We start from the raw sequence: 25,008 nt of genomic DNA on the forward strand, positions 1-25,008 counted from the left end.
TGTCAAACCTGATTGGAAAAGACTTGCACTTGGGTGGCCACCATTCATCTAGCTGTCAGCTGCCTGGCACTTATTTAACACCAAACACTTTGATGTCCAGTATCTTTATTTTTAAGCATCCAGTAACTATGTAAGTGTGAATTTCCCCACAAAATCTCTATGATGCCCTTACTTGGGTGATGTAACTTAAGCTACTTCTGTTTCTTGCACTGTGATTAACATAAGAGCAGTCGTCTTAGCAGTTTCAAGAATGGATAGAATGAACATGTTCCACACCAGTTTGTATTTTTTGTATATTTTTGATATATTTTTCATATTATTTTTTGAAATATAAATGTGGGAGTTGTCAGCAGAGGGGTGTCTGGAATGCTTTACTGCCATCTGAGTCCACTCAAACTTTTACTTGGCAAAGGGGGCAGTACGGTTACAGGGAGAGATCTCCAGACTCACTTTTACTACCATGATTGATGCCTGGTGCCAGAAACTCAGTCCAGAAAACATGGACTTTCCCTACTGGAACCTGGATGGAGATGGTGATCTCCAAAGGAGAAGGGAAAAGTAGGAGAAGCTCAGACCACCATTACTACACTTGGGGGGTGGGACTTGCCATTTATTTAAGAGAGAGAGAGTATGTGTTATGTGCTTTTTTTAATATCAAGCACTTACTATGTGCCAGCACTGTACTAAGTACTGGGGTAGATACAAGTTAATCTGGTTGGAACCAGTCCCACTGTAGGACTATACGACTCAGTCGCAGTCCCCATTTTACAGATGAGGAAACTGAGGCACAGATGAGTAAAGTGACTTGCCCAAGCTCACACAACAGAAAAGTGGCAGAGCTGGGATTAGAACCGAGGTTCTTTGGCTCCCAGGCCCATGCTTTAACCACTAGGACATGCTGCTTCGCAGTTGTTTGCGATTGCTTTGCTATGTTTGTATCCTCTAATCTGCTTAGTTTTGCTTTTCATCGATAATTTTTTTGGTTAAAAAGCATACTATTTGAAGAAAAGTATATGCAATTAATAGGAGTTTTTGTTCCATGGGACCTTTTCAAACTCACTGCCCACTCTTAATGTAACAGAGCACCATTTGTCGGTGATGACATGTATTGTGGATTTGTACAATTGTACAGGCATTCTTCAAGGGGAAAGGCAATCAAATTTTTTAACAGATGAGAATCAGGATTAGCTTGTGTTTGGGCTTACACTTGCTTCCCACAAACTAAGAACTAATTTTTAAATCCCCACAACGTCCGAATGAAATCGCCTTGCATGACAGTCTTTTTAGAATGTAAATTTAGACTTCCTTCCTTGCCAAGCATTTATTCTGTGCTTAAATTTTCTAAAAGAAATTATCCTCAAGAAAACCTTCTGCCATTTGGGAGATCACATTGTTGTTTACCTTCTAATAGTAGACATAAGCCCTGATACTTTAATAACCCTTAAAAATACTATGTTGGTTTAATATATAGCTTGAAAACTATGGTCTTTTGAGAAGATATCATGCATACATTCACATTTAACCAAGCATGCTGTGCCACTGTCCTAAGCATGTCATGCCTCTTGAGGTTCTTGTTTATATTAGGGAGATAATGCTTTCTCCCTCCTTCCCTTTTTCTCAACCTCCCTACCCTGTCCGGCAGGTATGTGCACCCGTACACACGCGCACACACACACACACAAACACACACACACACCTTTTTTGCTGTTTCACTTTTTTATGATGTTTGTTAAATGCATATTATATGCCAGACACTGTTCTAAGCACTGGAGTAGATACAAAATAATCAGATTGGACACAATCCCTGTCCCACATGGGGCTCACAATTGTAACCTCCATTTAACTGAGGCACAGATAAGTTAAATGACTTGCCCAAATCCACAGAGCAGACAAGTGGCAGAACCAGGATTAGAACCCAGGTCCTTCTGACTTCCAGGCCAGTGCTACTGTATAGATCTGAATTTAGAGTATTGCTTAAGCACTAACTCCTTCCTCTCAAATGTAATTTATTGTATTTCAATTTCCTCTGTTAGAGAAGCAGCGTGGCATAGTGGATAGAGCACAGGCTGGAAGTCAGAAGGTCATGGGTTCTAATCCCATCTCTACCAGTTTCTGCTGTGTGACTTTAAGAAGGTTCCCTTAACTTCTCTGTGCCTCAGTTACCTCATCTGTAAAATGGGGATCAAGACTATGAGCATCACATGGGACAGGGACTGTGTCCAAACTGATTTACTTGTATCCACCCCAGCACTTAGTACGGTGCCTGCAACATAGTAAGTGCTTAACAAATACCACTATTATTATTATTATTATTGTTATCTCTGTTACATTGTAAGCTCATTGAAGGCAAGGATATAATAATTATTATTATCATAATAATAGTTTTTATTAAGCACTTACTATGTGCCAAGCACTGTTCTAAGCACTGGGGTAGATACAAGGTAATCAGGTTGTCCCAGGTGGGGCTCACAGTCTTAATCCCCATTTTACAGATGAGGGAACTGAGGCACAGGGAAGTTGTGACCTGCCCAAAAGTCACACAGCTGATGTGGCAGAGGCAGGATTAGAACCCACGACCTCTGACTCCTAAGCCCGTGCTCTTTCCACTAAGCCATGCTGCTTCCCTATAATAATGATGGTATTTGTTAAACACTTGCTATGTGCCAAGCACTGTTCTAAGCACTGGGATAAATACAAGGTAATCAGGTTGTCCCACGGGGGGCTCACAGTCTTAATCCCCATTTTACAGATGAGGTAACTGAGGCACAGAGAAGATGTGACTTTCCCGAAGTCACACAGCTGATAAGTGATGGAGCCAGGATCAGAGCCCATGACCTCTGACTCTGACCTCTGACTCCCAATCCCATGCTCTTTCCGCTAAGCCACACTGCTTCTCTGCTTCTCATGTCTTGAAATTCTACTGCATTCTTTCAGGTGCTTCCGACAGTGCTCTGACCACAGGAAGCATTCGATAAATCCTATTGATTGATTTTTGACTCTTCAACTGCTTATGGGGTCTATTTCTAGAGTGTGGGTATGTAGGGAAGCATCCCTTCAGTTTGGATTTAGTTATCCTATGAAGCTCCTAACTCCAAAAAATGTAGACCCAGAAGCCAATTTGTGCTTCTGTTGTGTGACCTTGGGCGAGTCACTTAACTTCTCTGTGCCTCAGTTACCTCATCTGTAAAATGGGGGTTAAGACTGTGAGCCCCATGTAGGGCAGGGACTGTGTCCAACCTGATTAGTTTGTATCTGTCCCAGCACTTATTACAGTGCCTGGCATATATAAGTGCTTAACAAATACCACAATTATTGTGATAATTACAGTGCAGTACTTAAATGCTATGGGAAGCTGTGAATAATTAAGAGTTTAGGTAGTTTAGATGAAGTGACAGTGGGGGGTAAAAGAATAGAAGTCAATTGGGTGATAGCTTTCTGGAGGAAGTGAGATATCAGAAGATGGACAACCGTGGGCTGTTGAATTTGAATATGGAGGAATTCCAGGTATGGGGAAAGGCCCAAGCAAGAGGCTGGCAGTTGAAGAGATGAGAATGATGCACAGTGGGGTTTTTTTGACCCTTGAGAGGAATGAAGAATGAATTAGGAATGAAGAGTGCAAGATGGGTTGTAGTGGGAGAAGAGAGTGGATAAGTAAGAGAGGGAGCTGATTGTCTTAAAGCAAATAGTCATGTGTTTCTGCTTGATACAGAGGAATGGGTAACTAGTGAAGGTTTTTGAGGAATGGGGAGATACATTCAGAACAATGTTTTAGAAAAATGATCCAGGCAGCAGAGTGAAGTATGGACTATAGTATGGAAAGACTGAAGGCAGGGAAACCAGAGAGGAGGCCATTGCAGTAGTCAAGCTGAGCTGTAACAAGTGCCTGGATCAGCGTGATTGTCATTTAGATGGAGAGGAAGAGGCATATTCTGGAAATATTGAGGAAAACCAGACAGATTGGACGTGAGAGACAGGGAGAAGTATGGTGCTGTCAACTGTGATGGGAAAGTTAGATGAAAGAGAACATTTGGGACGGAAGGTGAGGAGTACTGTTTTAGACAGACTGAGCTTTAGGTGCCAATGGGTTAACCATGTAAAGATGTCCTAAAGGCAAGAAGAAATGTGAGATTGCATAGAATTGGAGAAATCAGGACTAGTGGGGTAGATTTTGGAGCATTTTACATGGAGGTAATAGGTGAAGCCATAGGAGTGGATGAACTCCACAAGAGATTAAGTATAAAGTGAGGAGAAAAGGGGACCTAGAACACAAGCATCTGGAGAGACATCCACAGCTAGATGAGAGGAAGAGAATAAGAAGAATCAGCTAGAGAGACAAGAGCAGAACCAAGAGAAAACTGGGTCGGTAAAATCAAACTAAGATGGTGTATCCTGGAGAAGGGAATGATCCATAATGGCACTGGCAAACAAGAGTTTGTAGAGGATTAGACCACAGCAGAATCTATTAAATGTGGTAAGAAGGAAGTCATTGGTTATCTTGGAGAGTAGTTTCAGGGGAGTGAAAAGGGTTGAAACTAGATTATGTAGGGTCAAAGCAAAGGAAGTAGGAGAAACAGGTGTATACAATCCATTGTCAGGGGTTATATAGGAATGGGAGGAGGGAGAAAGGGCAGTATCTGGATGGTGCAGTGTGGTTCAAAGAAGGTTTTTAAGGATTGGAGAAATGTGTCTGTGTTGGAGGCAGGGACCGTGGTAAGGGGTTTGTTGAAGGCAGAGGGGAAGGGGTCATCAGCGAATGAGCAGTTGAAAATGGTGCTCAGGTAGAGAAGAATGGGTATAAGTATTTTTAAAAGGTAGAAGGCAGACGTCAGAGGGGAAGGTGGAAGAACTAGATTTTGAAAGCAGGTGGGAGAGCTTCTCTTGAGGGATGGCTGAGATGATGGTTAGATAATTGGTGGGAAAAGTGGGCGGAGAAGTAATATTACTCTGAAGAAGAGAAGGCAAAGTTATAGCAAGTAAGGATGAATTTTAAGTGGCTGAAGTCAACCTGGTCCCAGGATTTCCACCAATTGCTCTTTGTGGCTTGAATACACAGGAGTGGAGGAAGTGGACTGTGGAGCTGGACCAGGAATAAGAGTTTATGTGGGGACACGTAGATCAGGGAGTAGAGTTCAATGGAGAGGGTGGTCTAGGGGGTGTGGATTTTTAAATCAAGAAAGGGGTAGTTGGATAGGGAGTCCAAGTGGGATGTAGTGGCTGGAAATAAGGAATTTCTAAAGGGCTTTGAAAGTGGGGAGAGCTGTGGTCTATCATATTTGAACAGGTTAAGAGTTGCATGCAGACTGTCTAATATAGAAGTCTGAAACTTGAATTCATTCAATCATAGTTATTGAGCGCTGTGTGCAGAGCACTGTACTAAGTGCTTGGGAGAGTACAATACAACAGAGTTGAATATGAGAGCTGAAGAAAAGCAAAGAATCAAGAATGGCACCAAGGTTGCAGGCTTCTTAGGCAGGGTGATCGGTTACAGGCAAACATGGGAAATTTACAAGGAAAGAAGAGTTTATGAGGGAAGCTGAGACATTTCTGTTTTAGACGTGTTGAGTTTGAAGTGCCAGTGGGACATCCAAATAGAGATGTAGATTGATTGACTAAGGAAATGAAAGCAGGAGATGCCAATAAGTTGTTATTCATATCCACTAAGCAACAATTGAAAGGAAATAGACTCAAATTAAAGCAGTTGATATTTTGTATAACGTTAGCATGTATTTATATACATAGCAATGCTATCACCATAGTTCTCAATTTTGTCAATCTTAATAAGAAATGTATATGTATTTTCCCAGAATTCTTTGGTTATTTCAGGAATCAACTGGAAAAGAAATTGTTAATAATTTTGTATGTTCTGCCAATAGATATAACCTTTCCCTGTGTATTCATCTCAATATTTATGAGCTAAGGCTCTGTTGATTCCCCGGCCCTGTACAACAAGGACGTTTTCTGTAATCAGTGCTCTGCACACAGTAAGAGCTCAATAAAAATGATTGAATGAATGAATGATCACACCCCAAGATGTGAAAAAGCTTCTCCAGTAGGATAATAATGACAGAAGCAGTGGAGTTAACCCTTGGGTCCCTCCCCATTTTGTTCTTTCCTAGTATCTGATTATTTGCATTCTGTGGCAATTGATATCTTGTAAATTCATCTAAATTCCATTTGATTGCTATAACATATTAAAAGAGATCTGGATATCATTCACCAGTTGATGGATGTCTCCATGTGGCATGGTTAGCAGCAGGCAGAACTTCACTGCCTCCTTAATTTACTGAAACGAAAATTCATGAAATTGTTTCTTAGCTAAAAACAACAACAACCTGGTCTTCTCTTTAAAAAGGCCAACGCATAGGCCTCTGCTGTTTCACTGTTCTTCATTTGCAGCTAGGCAGTTGTTCTGTGATTTGCTCAAAAATATTTCCATCTTCCTTATTATATGAAGAGGGGAAGGGGTTAAAAAAGAGCCTGTACAAGGGTTCCCTGTATTCACATCTATATTGGGAGAAAGAATCGTGCCAATTTTCAGTTCTAAACAAGAGTCACAGCCTAATTGGGGGCAAATTTCCTTCAAGTAAGGCATCTGTCTCAAACAGAAGATGCAATGGCTGGAGTTGACACCATTGTACCTGGTCTGAAAAATCTGTACACTGACTAGACATAGAAGTAGCTAATAAGTTTCTTAGTGAACCAGTCTTAGTGAGTGCTGGTATACAAGCTAAGAATCACATCTTATGACTTCCCATGGATGAGTGGTAAAAGTTTATTTATGTGTTTTCTGATGTTTCACTTGGATATTAAGTGATAATTAACATACTGAATGAGAATGCCCAGAAGCTGTAATTGAATACAGTAAGTCTGCAGGTGTTTCATGACACAGAACATTCTCATAGGCATATACTTAGTTATCTCAACTATATTTGCAGTATAATGCATTATAAATGTTCATACCCAGTCTTCAGTGAGTTTGGATTTAATTTCTAATGATTTACTGTTGATTATTATCATGAGCCCTGCAAGCCATTGTAGGAAAATCATTAGAATTGTGTGTGTCCCCAAGTACTGAAAGTTGTACATAATTTATATGTAATGGATATGACATCTGTCATCAATGTGAGCCCCCCAAAGCAGTAAACCAATACTGAATATAAATAGGAGGAGGAGGACGGGAGGGGTGTAGGCATTCTGTTTCCACAGAGCTGGGCACTTTGTAAATATGCCTTAACTATTGCATCAGCCTCCCTGCTCACTTCCCTGCATTCTGTCTCTAACGACTTCAGTCTATACTTCACTCTGCTGCCTGAATCATTTTTCTATGAAACTTTTCAGTCCATGTTTCCCCCTTCCTCAAGAACCTCCAGTGGGTGCCCATTCACCTTTGCATCAAACAGAAACTCCTTACCATTGGCTTTAAAGCACTCAATCACCCTGCCACCTCTTACTTTACCTCGTAAATTTCCCACTACAACCAAGCCTGCACACTTCACTCCTCCAATGCCAACCTAGTCACTGTACCTTGATCTCATCTATCTCACAGCTGACCCCGTAGCCACTTCTTGTCTCTGGCCTAGAATGCCCTACCTCTTCATACCCAATGGATGATCACTCTCCCCACCCTCAAAGCCTTACTAAAAGCACATCTCCTCCAAGAGACCTTCCCCGACTAAGCCTTCCTCTTTTCACCCAGTCCCTTCTGCATCACCCTTACACTTGGATTTGCACCCCCTTTCACCCCGCCTTCAGCCTCACAGCATTAAGGTACATTGCTGTAATTTCTTTATATTAATGTCTATCTCCCTCTCTAGACTGTAACTTCCTTGTGGGCAGGGACCATGTCTACCAACTCTGTTGTATTGTACTCTACGAAGCACTTAGTGCTGTGCCCACAGTAAGTGCTCAATAATTGTGATCAATGGACAGATTTGGACTATCCCTGTGAAAAGTCAAGTAATAATAATAATAATAATGGCATTTATTAAGCACCTACTATGTGCAAAGCACTGTTCTAAGCGCTGGGAAGGTTACAAGGAGATCAGGTTGTCCCACAGGGGGCACACAGTCTTCATAGCCATTTTACAGATGAGGGAACTGAGGCACAGAGAAGTTATTTGACTTGCCCAAAGTCACACAGCTGACAGTTGGCAGAGCCGGGATTCAAACCCATGACCCCTGACTCCAAAGCCCATGCTCTTTCCACTGAGCCACGCTGCTTCTCTAAGTACATAAGTAGTATGCAGCAGGTGAACTGGCACTTTTCCAATGGGAGTATAGGGCCTTACAAGGGCTACCAAGTGTCTCTGCCAAAATCCCTTAATGATGACACGTAGAAACCCCAGGTATACCCAGTGGTCTAGCATCGTAGGAATTTATGTCCAAATAAGTCTTTTCAGTAGGAAACAGAATAAAGTGGGAGTAAGTTTATCCCTTTCCCTAAACCCCAATCAGAATAAGCAGTAGTCCCCCATGCAGTCTCTCCAAGGTTGATTTAAGGAGGATCTAAAACATGGCCCGTGAAGAACTTCCTGGCCTAGCATAATTCACTTCAGGCTTCAAATCATCTTAGAAAATACTCTCTCCAGCTTAACTATGGAGTGGTGCAGTAACTAGAAATATCAAAGAATGACAGTAGATGGATTAAAGATTCAACAGCTGAATGGAGAAAACAGGGCTGGGCAGATGGAAATGCCTGAATAGCTCATCGGTAATTTATGCCCCAAATGAAATTCCTGCTGAAAAACTATCTTCCCAAATTACATGCATCTTATTCAGAATGCCTGTAGAATCATGGTATCCTCAGACTGGGAAGGACCTTGAGAGTTATTCTTTCACTGTCCTCTGTTTCATTGCAGGAATTACCAGCAGTATCTACATTGTCAAGGACAATTGGGGAATCAGCATGGCTTAGTGGAAAGAGCACGGGCTTGGGTGTCAGAGGACGTGGGTTCTAATCCTGGCTCCACAACTTTCCAGCTTGTGACCTTGGGCAAGCCACTTAACTTGTCTGTGCCTCAGTTACCTCATCCGTAAAATGGAGATTAAGACTGTGAGCCCCACGTGGGACATTGTATCTACCCCAGCGCTTAGAATAGTGCTTGGCACATAGTAAGCACTTAACAAATACCATCATTATTATTATTTATTGAGCACCTACTGTGTGCAGAGGTTTCTACTAGGTGTTGGGGAACACCTGGTCATTGAAAAGTTGGCAATCTAATGGGGAAGACAAGCAGACAAAAATCACTATTGTCATCCACCCTGAGGACTTGTGTGTATCTACTTAATACATTTATTCAGTTTTGTAGACGTATATTTTATTAGTTGCTTCTGTGCCTTTACTCTTGTTCTCCTTGTATGTTTTAAAGTTTTGTCTGCCTGTCTTCTGTCAGATTTTTTGAAGACAGCTGACTAAGCCATCATTTCCCCTGTTCTCTCTCCCTCCTGCATCGCCTATGCATTAATTCTGTACCCGTTAAGCACTTGATATTCACCCCACCCTCATCCCAACAGTACTTATGTACCTATGCATGAGTTATTTTAATATCTGCTTCCACCTCTAGACCATAAGCTCCTTCTGGGCAGGGAATGTATCTACCAACTCTGTTGTGTTGTACTCTTCCATGTGCTTGAGAAGCAGCATGGCCTAGTGGAAAGAGCATGGGCCTGAGGGTCAGAGAACCTGAGTTCTAATCCTGTCTGCCAGTAGCTTGCTGTGTGACCTTGGATAAGTCATTTAACTTCTGTTCATCCTCCTACTTAGACTGTGAGTCCCAAGTGGGGCAGGGACTGTGTCCAACCTAACTAAAAAGTATCTACCCCAGCACTTAGAACAGTGTTTGACACATAGTAAGTACTTAACCCTCTCTCAGGATTGCACCTGGAGAGTTTCCAGTACTCTACCAGTCTCAGCTACAGAAGGGAGAGTCAAGCAGAGGGGTACCCATTCCATGCCTAGATTGGACAGTGTCGAGTGAGTTGAAGGCAATCTGCTACAAGTCAAACTCACCTGTGCTGGCAGCAGAGGCATGGGGGAGGGGCCTAGGGCAGATACTAAGTTTACCCTGGCAGAAGGCGGCAATGGTGAACCATTTTCATATTTTTACCAAGAAAATTCTAAGGATGTAGTACCAGAATGATTGCAGATGGAGGTGAGGCTTCTTAGGAGAGATGTATCCATGGAGTCGCTATGGTTTGGAGATGACTTGACAGCATAAGACACGACAAGTGCTTAACAAATGCCATAAAAGTGTTTAGTACCGTGTACTGCATACAGTAAGTGCTCAATAAATGCCACTGAATGATTGAGTCACAGTCTTTGGTAAGAATCATGTGTTTTCAGTCCCTCCGGAGGACTGGTATAAAATTGGCAAGGGAATTGCAGAGAAGGAAAGGAGAGAAAATACTTTTCCCAGGAAGCAAAGAGGCTATTTGCCTACACTTACCAGAGTCCATTAGAGTTTTCTGGGAGGTGTTTATTCATTCATTCATTCATTCAATTGTATTTATTGAGTGCTTACTGTGTGCAGAGCACTGTACTAAGCACTTGGGAAGTACAAGTTGGCAACATACAGAGATGGTCCCTACCCAACAGCGGGCTCACAGTCTAGAAGGGGGAGACAGACAACAAACCAAAACATATTAACAAAATAAAATAAATAGAATAAATATATACAAATAAAATACATAAATAGACTAATAAATACGTACAAACATATATACATATATACAGGTGCTGTGGGGAGGGGAAGGAGGTAAGGTGGGGGGATGGGGAGGAGGAGGAGGGGGAGAGGAAGGAGGGGGCTCAGTCTGGGAAGGCCTCCTGGAGGAGGTGAGCTCTCAGTAGGGCTTTGAAGGGAGAAAGAGAACTAGCTTGGCGGATGTGCAGAGGGAGGGCATTCCAGGCCAGGGGGATGACGTGGGCCGGGGGTCGACGGCGGGACAGGCGAGAATGAGGCACAGTGAGGAGATTAGTGGCAGAGGAGGAGAGGGTGCGGGCTGGGCTGTAGAAGGAGAGAAGGGAGGTGAGGTAGGAAGGGGTGAGGTGATGGAGAGCCTTGAAGCTGAGAGTGAGGAGTTTTAGCCTGATGTGTAGGTTGATTGGTAGCCACTGGAGACTTTTGAGGAGGGGAATAACATGCCCAGAGTGTTTCTGGACAAAGATGATCTGGGCAGCGGCGTGAAGTATGGATTGAAGTGGGGAGGGATAGGAGTATGGGAGATCAGAGAGGAGGCTGATGCAATAATCCAGTCGGGATAGGATGAGCGATTGAACGAGCAGGGTAGCGGTTTGGATGGAGAGGAAAGGGCGGATCTTGGCAATGTTACGGAGGTGAGATGGCAGGTTTTGGTGACGGATTGGATGTGAGGGGTGAACGAGAGAGCGGAGTCGAGGATGACACCAAGGTTGCGGGCTTGTGAGACGGTAAGGATGGAAGTGCCATCAGCAGTAATAGGAAAGTCAGGGAGAGGGCAGGGTTTGGGAGGGAAGATAAGGAGTTCAGTCTTGGACATGTTGAGTTTTAGATGGCGGGCAGACATCCAGATGGAGATGTCATGAAGGCAGGAGGAGATGAGAGCCTGGAGGGAGGGAGAGAGAGCAGGGGCAGATATGTAGATTTGGGTGTCGTCAGGATAGAGATGATAGTTGAAGCCGTGGGAGCGAATGAGTTCACCAAGGGAGTGAAAGTAGATAGAGAACAGAAGGGGACCAAGAACTGACCCTTGAGGAACCCCTACAGTAAGGGGATGGGAGGTGGAGGAGGAGCCCGCAAAAGAGACCGAGAATGAATGGCCGGAGAAATAAGAGGAGAACCAGGAGAGGACAGAGTCTGTGAAGCCAAGGTTGGATAGTGTGCTGAGAAGAAGGGGGTGGTCCACAGCCACTTCTGGGGCAGAGATGAGCCTTTATTATTGAATGTAGACGCACCAGAGTACTCTCCAGTCTCTGCTTCTACCTGCTCTGGATCCTGCCTGAGATCAGGCCCTGTGTTCCAAATCTAACAGAGTATCCGATAGCCAATATCTATGGTAAAACAAGCTTGGAAAACGAGGACTTAGATTTGGGATTTATGATTCTATCCTTTTACTGGGACAAGATTTAGTGTGTATGTACTTTGAAGGCCTGACCTGACTGCATGGAATCACTCAATCAGCATAAGCATAAGCATTTGCATAAGCAGCTTTAAATCTCAATGAGTGAATCTCTATTTGAAGATCCTTTTTGCATTTTTCACAATTGTAATATTGATTAATCATAAGTTGCTGAACTTCATTTTGTGAGAGAATGATTTCAGCTGTGATTGCCTGGGCTTTTGCCAGAACCCTTGATCCTGACCAGATTCTGCCCTCATTATCATTTTGAAGGCCCTGTGTGCAGGAAGGTAATTGGTGTTACTCCTTATTCAGCGTAGGTCAGCAAGGGTCTAACAAATCATGTGATTCTAACAATTGTAAACTCCTTAAGGGCAATGAAGGTGCCTTCTACTTCTGTATGTCTAAAAGCCTTGTACAGTGCTCTGCACCCAGTGGGTGCTTAATAAATACTAATGATAACTATATGGTAATTCAAAAAGAACATAATTCTCAATTTAAACTGTTGATTTATGGATTGAACATAAACCACCACAGACAAATCACAATGTAAGTTATTTTAAAGAGCCTCCAGAGAATACACATTCTGTCTCAGTAATTCAGTTCATGGTCTCATACCACTTACCTGATCCAAAATTTCTCAAATGTAGTCACCATAGCTGTCTGCAGCCCCCATAGAATTTCCACATAGCCCCCAAAATGCGGAGAAAGGCATTTCCTTGCAATCACAAAGAGATATAAGCAGAGACGCAGACCTATAGACAGAGGTAGAGGCTGAGCAGAAAGCGAGAGAAAATTAGATTGATTATGAGACAATGCGTGTATTATAATATAATAATAATAATAATGGCATTTATTAAGTGCTTACTATGTGGAAAGCACTGTTCTAAGTGCTGGGGAGGTTCCAAGGTGATCAGGTTGTCCCATGGTGGGCTCACAGTCTTCATCCCAATTTTACAGACGAGGGAACTTGAGGCCCGGAGAATCAATCAATCAATCAATCAATCAATCGTATTTATTGAGCGCTTACTGTGTGCAGAGCACTGTACTAAGCACTGGGGAGGTTACAAGTTGGCAACATATAGAGATGGACCCTACCCAACAGTGGGCTCATAGTCTAGAAAGTGGGCTCACAGTCTAGAAAGTGAAGAGAAGTGAAGTGAGTTGCCCAAAGTCACACAGCTGACAGTTGGCAGAGCCACGATTTGAACCCCATAGTAACAATAATGATAATGATGGCATTTATTAAGTGCTTATTGTGATAACGTGGAAGTGCCACAAATTTCTGATAATTTTTCACTCTTAACTGTTAAAGTGTTGGTTAATATTTTAATTCTTCAATGGCCTCTTTTAATGTTTTAATGGCCTCTTTTCAAACAAGAGGCCATTTCGCTCCTCCAGTGCTATCCTTCTCACTGTTCCTCGATCTCATCTATCTTGATGCTGACTTCTTGCCCACATCCTGCCTCTGACCTGGAACATCCTCCCTCCTCATATATAACATATCATTACTTTCCACCCCTTCAAAGCCTTATTGAAGGCACAACTCCTCCAGGAGGCCTTCCCTGACTAAGCCCTCCTTTCTTCTTCTCCCAGTACCTTTCTGCACCATCCTGACTTGCTCCCTTCATTCACCCCCCCATCCCTAGCCCCATAGTACTTATGTATATGTCTGTAATTTATTCATTTATATTAATGTCTGTCTTGCTTTCTAGACTGTAAACTCCTTGTGGGAAGGGAATGTGTCTGTTGTATTGTTATACTGTACCCTTTCAAGTGCTTAGTGCAGTGCACTGTACACAGTAAGTGCCCAATAAATATGATTGACTGCCTGACTGACACCAGTCCACACATCTCAATGCCTGCCTATCTATTGTGATTTGCTCCCAGAAGAGGTAATTCTAAAAACATCTAAATATTCTAAAAACTCAAAGAATTCTAAAAATTCTAAGCTCCTTGTGGGCAGGGAATGTCTACCAGCTCTGTAGTATTGTACTCTCCCAAGTGCTCAACGTGGTTTACTGTAAAGAGCATGGACTTGGGAGTTGGGGGTCATGGGTTTTAATTCCGCCTCTGCCACTTGTCAGCTGTGTGACTTTGGGGAAGACACTTAACTTCTGTGTGCCTCAGTCACCTCATCTGTAAAATGGGAATTAAGACCGTGAGACCCACGTGGGACAACCCAATTACCTTGTATCTACCCCAGTGCTTAAAACAGTGCTTGGCACATAGTAAGTGCTTAACAAATACCATCATCATTATTATTATTATTAGAGTGCTTTGCACATAGTAAGTGCTCAATAAATATGATTGATTGTACTCCTGATACCACTGGGCAGTTAACACAGACATAGCTCATTCTCTTTGTGAGCCAGTATTCTAGTCTATGCCCTGCTTTTCAAACAAGAGGCCATTTCACCAACCTACACATCCACACGCCCATCTATTGCAAAATGTTTCCCAAAGAGGAGATTCTAAAACCTTTCCTAAGATGGAAGTCTGTAAAATCAGTAATTTAGGGTGGGTGTGGGACTCTTCATGGGACAGATTGTGAGACTGAGAATTGAAGATCTCCCTATCCCTAGTATTTAATGATTTAACCATGTTGTCTTCCAGTCTTTTGCTCTAGCCACTTTATGGTGAATCTCATTAAAGCTTTTGAATTCCATCAGTTTGAAAGAAAATGACTATCATTTATATTGAGTGACTTCTGGCATTACAGTCTAGCATGAGTTAAGGCTTTTGAGATGTAGACAAATGAAAGTGATTGGTGAGATTTAGTCATTAAATGTATATTTTTAAAACCACTAACCATATATTTATGGCAAAATTGTGTATCAACATTGCTCTGGGTTTTCTCACTAATTTTGGTCCTACATGTGAAAATTAAACCTGAAAATATGGATAATTCAACATGATACTGAACACCTGCTTTCAAAGCATTCATTTTATTTATTTAACAGTTGACTCTTTAGGATGTTTTTATAAAACATTGGCTCCAGGCAGCATAAGTATTCTCAGTGAATATATTTGTTGACATATCACTTAGAAACTACTACAGTGACAGATTTTAGGAATTTTATATGCGTTTGAGTGATGTTCAAAGACCATTTCAGAAAAGAGGCTTCTTTCCTATTTTTGTTTGCTCTGGTTCTTCTAAATTTTTATTTTGTTATTAAGATACTTTGAATATTTCAGTATTTTGTTTTCCAAAATTATTTTGAATGTCTTCAAGGTCTTTATTTTAGTGAGTCTCATGCTGTTTCAATCCTGCTAATTAGTACACATCTGACATCTAATGGGAAAACTCAAAGTAATCACTTTTCCTTGAAATTATTTAAAATTCCCATGACTCAGGAGGACTATGTGCATCATATAACTCTGTTCTGTGCTGGCTTTGGGAAATTTCTCTCACTTTCAAAAGTGAGTCATTATGATCACTTGTCATTAATCAGTTATAAAATTTGGTATGATAAAATTGCCTCTCAATTTTTTACCTCATAATCTTGTGTAGCTTTACTTACAATTCAGAGAAGCAGCACAGCTCAGTGGAAAGAGCACGGGCTTTGGAGTCAGAGGTCATGGGTTCCAATCCCAGCTCTGCCACTTGTCTGCTGTGTGACCTTGGGCAAGTCACTTCACTTCTCTGTGCCTCAGTTCCCTCATCTGTAAAATGGGGATTGACTGTAAGCCCCACATGGGACAACCTCATCTCCTTGTATTCCCCCAGCGCTTAGAACAGTGCTTTGCACATAGTAAGCGCTTAACAAATACCAACATTATTATTATTATTCTCTGTGCCTCAGTTCCCTCATCTATAAAATGGGGATTAAGACTGTGAGCCCCACGTGGAACAACCTGATTACCTTGTATCTACCCCAGCGCTTAGAACAGTGCTTGGCACATAGTAAGCACTTAACAAATACCATAGTAATAATTATTATTGTTATGATATGTCCTACTCATTTTGACTCAGTATGATTTATTGAGCACCTATTGTGTGCTGACCACTGTACTAGGGAGTTTATAATATAAATTAGCATATTTGATCCCTGTCCTCAAGGATATTGCAATCTATTGGGAAAGACAAATAGTTAAATAAGTTCCGATGAGAGTATATACAGAAGCAGCATGGGTTAGTGGAAAGAGCACGGGCTTGGGAGTCAGAGGTCATGGGTTCTAATCCTGGCTCTGCCAATTGTCAGCTGTGTGACTTAGGGCAAGTCACTTCACTTCTCTGTGCCTCAGTTACCTCATCTGTAAAATGGGGATTAAGAATATGAGCCCATGTGGGACAACCTGTTAACCTTGTATCTACCCCAGTGCTTAGAACAGTGCTTGGCACATAGCGCTTAACAAATACCATTATTATTATTATCATCATCATGCGCATAAGTACTATGGCAGGCTGTATTTTAGTGCTTAAGTGACAATGGGGAGCTGAAGTGGCATTTGGGGGATATAAAATGGGGACATGAGAGATTAATCAGGAAGGCCTTCTGGATGAGATATGATTTTAAAAGAGTTGTGAAGATGGGGAGACCCATGGTCTGCTAGATGTGAGGGGGTGTTTCGGGTCGGTGGGTGAGCAAGAGATTTGCAGTGGGAGAAGCACAGGGAATAAATTGTTGTGAAAGGAATGAAGCATGTCACATGTATTGTGCAACAAGAAAGATGGAGGGTATATAGGGGGTGAGGAGTTTCTGCTTGAAGCAGAGAGGAATGAGCAACCATTTGGGATTTTTGAAGAAAACTGCAAAACAGTGGTTTAGTAAAGATTGGAAAGGGGGGTATCTGTGCTCTCTCTAAGTAAACCATTATAGGTCATTTTCTACTTAGCAAGAAGACCTGTTCATATAGCATATTTAGGTTGGCTTGGAGACCGTTGGAGGTAGGCTTGTAGTTGGCTGTGAAAATAGCTAAAAATCAAAGGATGTTTTGAGAGGTTAATATGCATGGTGTAAGGAGAGGTACAACAAAAATAGATTTGGACCTGAAATTTCAGAGTTCTGTGTATATGTTACCTAGTCTCCAGCCTGGATGCCCAGAAACCCAGATAATATCCTTAGTACCAGTGAAATTTCCCCACAGAAAGACAGAATGAAACATTGGATCCTTAAGTTAAATTCAAATTTCAACTCCACCACTCTTTAACCCCAAATGCCCCTATTATAATATCAGGCTCAGAGTCTAAACCACACCCATGGCTATAGCAACCACTACAGCAGCCACTAGTCTTCCTGAGGCTTTGTGGAGGCTTCGTGCTATAAGTGTTTTTTCTCACCTACTGGGGTGGTGGAAGGTAGGTCAGGATGGAGTGAAAGAGTGAAAGGCAGCATGGCTCCTTGTTCTATACAGAGGATGTTGAAAATACGCTGCAGCTACTGGTCTCTTTCCCATCAGGGTTAAGAAATGAAAAATCCTCTTTATTTTGAAGAGTCTAGGCTGGCTTGAAATCTTCAAAGGGAATAGACAGAGCCATATAGGATACCCTCTGTTAGGGAATGCGAAGAGAAGGAAGAGAAGGTGAAAGATCGAGAAGGATCAGCAAGAGAAGTAAAAGGGAATAGGAGAGGATGATGTCAGAAAAACCATGGGGTGATACTTGGATTGGAGAGAGGACTACATTACACCACACTTTCAAAATGTCGACCTCTTTAGATGTGCAAAGGAAACAGAGAAAAATTATTTGATTTCTTAATATGAGAGGTTCCTCCAGTGCCTAGTCATAGGCATTTCAGAATATGTGTAGGGACCCTATCATTAATGTGACAACTATCAGACATCATTAAAAGTGCTTCAGGAAAGGGAAATACAGTAGCTTGAGTCTGTTTGGGTAGAATTGGATTTATGATTCTTATCTGAGACATTCTTACAGGGAGATCACCCAATGCTGTTCAGTCCTGGACTTTTGTAAATCATCATAGGCCATTTTAGAGAATGATTTGAATATTCTAGAATATTCTTGTCTTCTAAATAATTATGTTAGTCTACCGTGCACTGTTTCCCATAGCTGTCACTCACATTAAATGTTTGGATTTACCCATCTAGATTTTAATCTTCTTCTGGAACATTCCTTGATCCTCATTCTTCTCACAGTCACTAGGAGTGAAGGGGAAGCATGCAAGTTTGGGTTGTTGGCCCTGTTATCCTACTTTTAATCTTAATATACATCTGTTCTGTTAGAAAAACAAACAGATTTTCAGCAACTAGCATGAATTTCAGAGGGCTCCTTTGAAAATGAATTTCTTCCTCTAACTGGACTCTTCACGACTCACCCTCAGCTCAAGTTAAAAAGAAAGCAGTAGCAACTATTGTGATTTGCAGTATGTTTTCTTGTGTTATAATATAATTCATTACATATATGAGGCAGATGAGATGTCTTTTGGGAATTCCTTAAAAGAGAAGTATTTTACCTTGGGGTTGGATGCAGATTACCATGTGGGAAAATTGCTTTTTTGTTGTTGTTGTTGTTAATTATCTTTGTAGTTTCATCGCATTTAATGAGGGTGTAATAATGTGTTGGTTGTTACTACCTGTGTACTTTGACATAGAAAATTGTAAGAATAATAAAGTTCTCTGGGGGATGGTCACAATATGTCAGGAAGACAGATTTAAATTGTTCCTAGCTATTAATTTTTCTAAGTGAAACTGATGAAACATTAAACAAAAGGTGATGTCACGCCTCTGTGAAGACCTGCATTCTATTTCTTTTCACATACTATACAGCTCTTTCCTTTACTTCCTCTAACCCAAATGTTCCTGTTATTTTTTCCCTCAGAAGGAAAAATCATAAAATGCAATAGCTCTGAATATTTGATGTTTCAAAATGTTCTGAAGCCAAGCCTTCATACCATAATGGTATAGCAACTGATGGGTGCAGAGGGATCTGGGTGTTTGGGAGGTGAATGAAGGTCATGGAAAGAAAGGGGAAGTCTTAATGTTAAGCTATATAAAGTGTGGAGCAGGGAATTTGAATTTGCAGTAAGCGGACCTGAGACTATTCCAAATGAAGGACATCCAGATGTGGCATCTGTGATTTTACATTCTCTTTGGATTTATCTACTAGAACTGACCTTTTGATTTAGTTATTCATCGGTGCATTTTTAAAACAGAGCATTATTGACCATACTGTATACCGGAGTTTTATTTTGGCAATTGCGTGAATAATTCTATACACAACTGGTGATGTTTATTTCAGAAAATGTTAGTACTAAATTGTAAATAGTTACAGGGTATTCCTTACAAAAAGATAATCTCCTTTCTTCTCTTGTCCTCTTCCGTCTCCTTCTCTCCCACTCCCATCTTCTGGCAGAGAGTATTTTCTCAGGGAGTCCTTTGGGTTGTAAGTTCCTTGAGTGCAGGTCCATTTCAGTATCCACGGAACTTGCTTCAACAGTGCCCATCACAGTGTCACATGCAGTACTTAATTAATGTGTTTTGATGCTGCTGTGACTGCTGATGAATGGAGAGAGAGGAATGAAGTAGGACAGACCGTCCGCTGGCTTCTGGCTCATGCAGTCATGCTTTCCCCTCTCCATTACCCTTTATTTCTTTCCCATGTGCTCACCAAAAGTAAAGAAAACGGTCCTTGATTTAAAGGGAACATTCACAGCCATCATTCAGGTGGTTGGTCCATACAGGCACAATGTATAGTTAGGGAAAACATCATTACAGTAAAATCCAAGAGACTTAAAAATAAGTTTGAATGCCAATCATGAGTTTGATTCTTCTTAAAGGTGGGTTCAGGATTCCCATGGAGATCTGAGAATCAAAACCCCAGCCTACCCCAGGACCATCATGGAATTGATCTGAACCCTTGGAGACTTTAGATAACTCCCCTGCTCTGGGGTGGGCATGTTGACCAGGGTCAAAGTCTGTTACCTTCCTTTTTCTCTGCTTTCCTCCAACCTCCCTTTTGCTGGCATGTCTCTGGAACCAATTGGCATATGGGAAAGAGAGCCAAGCAGTGTTTGCTTAGGAATTTGCCCAGGTGCTTTTGGCTTCAGGTCAGACTTCCCTCTGTAGCTAGGACTAGAACTAGAAAAAAAAAAAATCCGTTCAAGAGCTAAGTAGAAGTTCACCCCTCCCTCCAATGCAGATGATCTGAACATCTTTGTACATCATAATATGTTTCTTTCAAAAATAGCACTGAAAAATCATATTGGCTAGCATACCCTGTCAATGAACTAGGAGTAGCTTATCAGAAGAGAATTCTGGACCTAGCATTGACCTGCCCTAGGTGGGACACACTGAAACAAAATCAGTGGCAGAGAGGATGTTTCATATACCACTGTCTTCTCTCTGACAATATTAGATGGATTCTTAGTCCAATAGAACAGGATCTCAAAAATATAACTGTTTCACAGAATGGGTAAGAGGGTTTATGTGACTAGTCCATAGTAAAGAGGACAAATAAATCAATGATATATATTGAGTTCTCACTAAGTGCAGAGCATTGAATTAAGCAAATGCATGGAAAACTAATAAAATGAGAACATTCATTCATTCAGTTGTATTTATTGAGCTCTTTTTATGGCATTTATTAAGCACTTACTATGTGCAAAGCACTGTTCTAAGCACTGGGGAGGTTACAAGGTGATCAGGTTGTCCCACGAAGGGTGGGGGGGCTCACAGTCTTAATCCCCAATTTACAGATGAAGTACCTGAGGCACAGAGAAGTTAAGTGACTTGCCTAAAGTCACACAACTGACAATTGGTGGAGCCGGGATTTGAACCCATGACCTCTGACTCCAAAGCCCGTGCTCTTTCCACTGAACCATGCTGCTTCTCTTACTGTGTGTATAGCACCATACTAAGCACTTGGAAAGTATAATTCAGAACAGAGACAATCCCTATCCAACAACAGGCTCACAGTCTAGAAGGGGGAGACAGATAACAAAACAAAACAAGTAGACAGGCATCAATATTATCGAAATAGATAGAATTATATATATATATATATATATATACATCATTAATAAAATAAGTATAATAATAGATATGTACAAATATACACAAGTGCTGTGGGGCAGGGAAGGGGGTAGAGCAGAGAGAGGGAGTAGGGATGATGGGGAAGGGAGGAGGAGCAGAGGAAAAGGGGGGCTCAGTCTGGGAAGTCCTCCTGGAGGAGGTGAGCTCTCAGTAGGGCTTCGAAGGGGGGAGGAGAGGATGTGAGGAGGGAGGGCATTCCAGGCCAAAGGTAGGACATGGGCCAGGGGTCGATGATGGGACAGGAGCCATTTTTGGAGAAATGCAGATCCCAGTTCTGGAATTTGGAGCCGCTGAGAAGGACTGGCACATACTGCACTGGGATGGACTGGCACATACTGTAGTCCTGATAATACTGTCTGATGGCAGACAGCACTATTAGAATTACAAATTCCCCAAATACATAAGGTGCTGATGAATGACCACAATGGCATGGAGCCATGCCTCCAGAGCCACCAACCCAACTATTTGCCTTGTCGTGGGACTTGATGAAATGAGATGATGGAGGTTTGGAGCCTCTTGCAAGAGTGGGTCCATTTCAAATGAATCAGTTAAATGACTCTTGCGATAGCCACTTACTTGTGCGATGGCACATTTTCCGTACCTGCAGTCTCTGGAAAGTTTTGAGGTAAATATATATGACGAATGATTTGTGAAGCAAAGATCAGGTCATTGTTTTCCTGTTAGGTATCCTTTCTGGAGTAATTAACTAATGATGGAAGGTGTGCTTCAGATCTGCAGAAAGCTGTACATTATATTTCCGAACTCATTATGAAAATGCAGTAAAAGTTGTGGCGCTTTTCCAAACCAAAACTTGGACATAATCCATTATAGGTAAGCACTAGGCATTGTGTTTGAACTTGATTTCTCAGAAAGTAAGTGCATCTGTTATGAAACAGTACCCTTACACCTATCTTTTAATTATGCTTTTCCCTAGACAATAGCACTTGTAGTAACTGTTCTGGCTCAAATTATGAAGTCTTTAGACCCCTAGTTATATGGATGCTTGATGCTTATAAAATCAGTTTTTAACAAATAGTTAATGTAGAGCTGTGCACAGTAATAAATAGACATTGGATTCCAGCTGGCATCGTCTGATTTTAGAATGAATGACAATCAAAGTGCAGTATTTTCCATTTTTTTCTGGGAGGAAGAAAAGAAATAGGGTAAATTTGGGCTTTTCTTATTCTTCATTTCAGTCAATTTGTAAAGTATGAGAGAGGTACGATATTTTTAGATTTTGACCATTGTACGTGTTTCCTCTGACATGTCAAAGAATGATTGATTCAGTTATTAAGTGAGGTTAAAACTTCGGATGGATGTTTTAGGAAACTTAATACAGCAACCTGTCACAGTACTAATGATCCCTAGGTTTCCATTTAGCTTTTTAAAAATAATAAGCATCTCAAACTCAAGTCCACTTCTTAGTCATCTTTGTTAGTTCCAGTAGCAACACTGTCATTTCCTCCTTTTCATACTTGGTTGTGTGTTTTTGTTTATGGCTCCTTTAGGAATTGTTTTGGTTTCTTTATGCCTCATTTTATCTTCAGCGATCTATCTCGGGAACAAATCCAAGTGGAATGTTTGTTTAAATGTCACTCAAAAATAATAAAATGTAAGGTGACGAGGCTTAGAGGTGGGAATTGGGAAAAATCAATACTTTTCTGTTTACACTGCTGTTCCAGACTATTCCCCAGCATCTCACAGAATTCATTTTAGTTGTTAGAGCAGGTGATTGAGAACCCAGTATGAAAAGCATTCACTAAATAGTGTGTTATATATGTGTATATATATATATATATATGTGTGTGTGTGTGTATTATATATATATATATACACATATATAACATATATATATTCATATATATATGAAAAATGTGTAGGTTTCATCAAACTGGTGATCACCATCACCTGTCTAGAGATTTATGAACATAGAAGCCATTCTTACAGCACTGTTCACTTGGGATACACCCAGAAAAACAAGAGACCACTTGAAAGGTTGCTGTTTAATATAGAGGGCCTATACTGTGCCAAACATTACACTAAACATTTATACAACATAGTCTTTGCCCTCTGGATGCTTACTTTCCACATTACATATATACATATTATGTTATCCACATAAAGATTGCACACACATTGATCATTTTTTATGGGAAGCAGCATGGACTAGTGGAAAGAGCATAGCACTGGGAGTCAGGAGACCTGTGTTCTAATCCCAGCTCCACCACTTGCCTGCTGTGTGACTTAGGATGTGTCACTTAACTTCTCTTTACCTCAGTTTCCCCATCATTCAGTTGTATTTATTGAGCACTTACTGTGTTCAGAGCACTGTACTAAGCACTTAAAAAGGGATTAAATTCATGTTTTCCCTCCCTCTTAGACTGTGAGATTCCTCTGGGACAGGAACTGTATCCAATCTGATTAGTCTTCCTGGGCATATTGTGTCTACACAGTAAGCACTCAATAAATACCATTGATTTAACAACTATTATCATTATCACCATTATTAGTAGTAGTAAAATTTATTATTATTATTTGTCCTAGATTTTGGTTACATTTTTGGATCAAATGCATGAGGAAGTGCAATTTGGGGCAGTAATGGCTTTATCTAATGTGCCCAGTTTGGTTAGTTAAATGGTCATTGGTTGAGAGAAAAACAGTATGCAATGAAAAATAAATTGCATTGAGGAATGTTTAAAAAGATGACAGGGACAAAATGAATGTACTTGAATGACACAGTACTATATAAACTTGATAGTCCTGGACAATTGAGCAAGAGCAAGGCAAGATAAAAGGAAACGTGGTAATTGAGTGCTTTAAACCAATAATATGGAGTTTCTGTTGAATGTGGAGGTGGATAGGCAACCACTGGAGGTTCTTGAGAAGTGGGGAAACATGGACTGAACATTTTTTTAGAAAAGTGATCTAAGCAGCAGAATGACATATGGACTGGGATGGGGGGAGAGAGGAGGCAGGGAGGTCAGCAAGAAGGTTGATGCAGTAGTTAAGGCGGGATAGGATAAATGCTTGGATTAACATGGTAGTTCAGATGGAGAGGAAAGGGTGAATTTTAGTGGTTGTGAAGGTAGAACAAATAGGATTTGGTGACAGATTGAATATGTGGTTTGAATGTGAGAGATGAGTCAAGGATAAACCATGGTTACGGGTTTGTGAGACAGGAAGGATGGTGTGCTGTCTACAGTGATGGGAAGGTCATGGGGAGGGCAGAGTTTGTGTGTAAAGATGAGGTCTTTTTGGACATGTTAAATTTGAGATGTTTGTGAGGCATCCAGGGAGAGATGTCCTGAAGGAAGGAGGAAATATGAGACTGCAGAGAAGGAGAAAGATCAGGGTTGGAGATGTAGATTTGGGAATAATAATAATAATGATTGCATTTGTTAAGCACTTACTATGTGCAAAGCACTGTTCTAAGCACTGGTGAGGATACAAGGTGAACAGGTTGTCCCACAGGGGGCTCACAGTCTTCATCCCCATTTTACATATGAGGGAACTGAGGCCCAGAGAAGTGAAGTGACTTGCCCAAAGTCACACAGCTGACAAGTGGCAAAGCCGGGATTTGAACCCATGACCTCTGACTCCAAAGCCCGGAATCATCAGCATAGAGATGGTAGTTGAAGTCATGGGGGCAAATTAGTTTTCCAGAGGAATGGATAGAGATGCAGAATAGAAGGGGACCCAGAACTGAGCCTTGAGGTGCTCCCACAGTTAGTGGGCGGGAGGCAGAGGAGGAGCCTGTGAGAGAGACTGAGAATGAGCAGGAGAGGACAGTGTCAGTGAAGCCAAGGTTGGATAATGTTTCCAGGAGAAAGGGGTGGGTCCACAGTGTGGAAGACTGTGGAATGGAATGGAAGATTAGGATGGAGTAGAGGTTATTGGATTTGGCAAGAAGGAGATCAT

General features: G+C 41.4%; 1 protein-coding gene and 1 non-coding gene across 5 annotated transcripts in view; both read left to right on the forward strand.

Moving 5' to 3' along the window:
- Window positions 1–25,008, forward strand: part of FHIT (fragile histidine triad diadenosine triphosphatase) — a 1,410,080-nt gene that overhangs the window by 914,835 nt on the left and 470,237 nt on the right. The window lies entirely within an intron of this gene.
- LOC119920013 lies at window positions 9,866–10,003 on the forward strand. The gene has a single exon (XR_005447784.1). It is a non-coding gene; the product is annotated as a small nucleolar RNA SNORA7 (small nucleolar RNA).

Source organism: Tachyglossus aculeatus, chromosome X1 (assembly GCF_015852505.1).
Source record: "Tachyglossus aculeatus isolate mTacAcu1 chromosome X1, mTacAcu1.pri, whole genome shotgun sequence".
Lineage (NCBI taxonomy): Eukaryota > Metazoa > Chordata > Mammalia > Monotremata > Tachyglossidae > Tachyglossus > Tachyglossus aculeatus.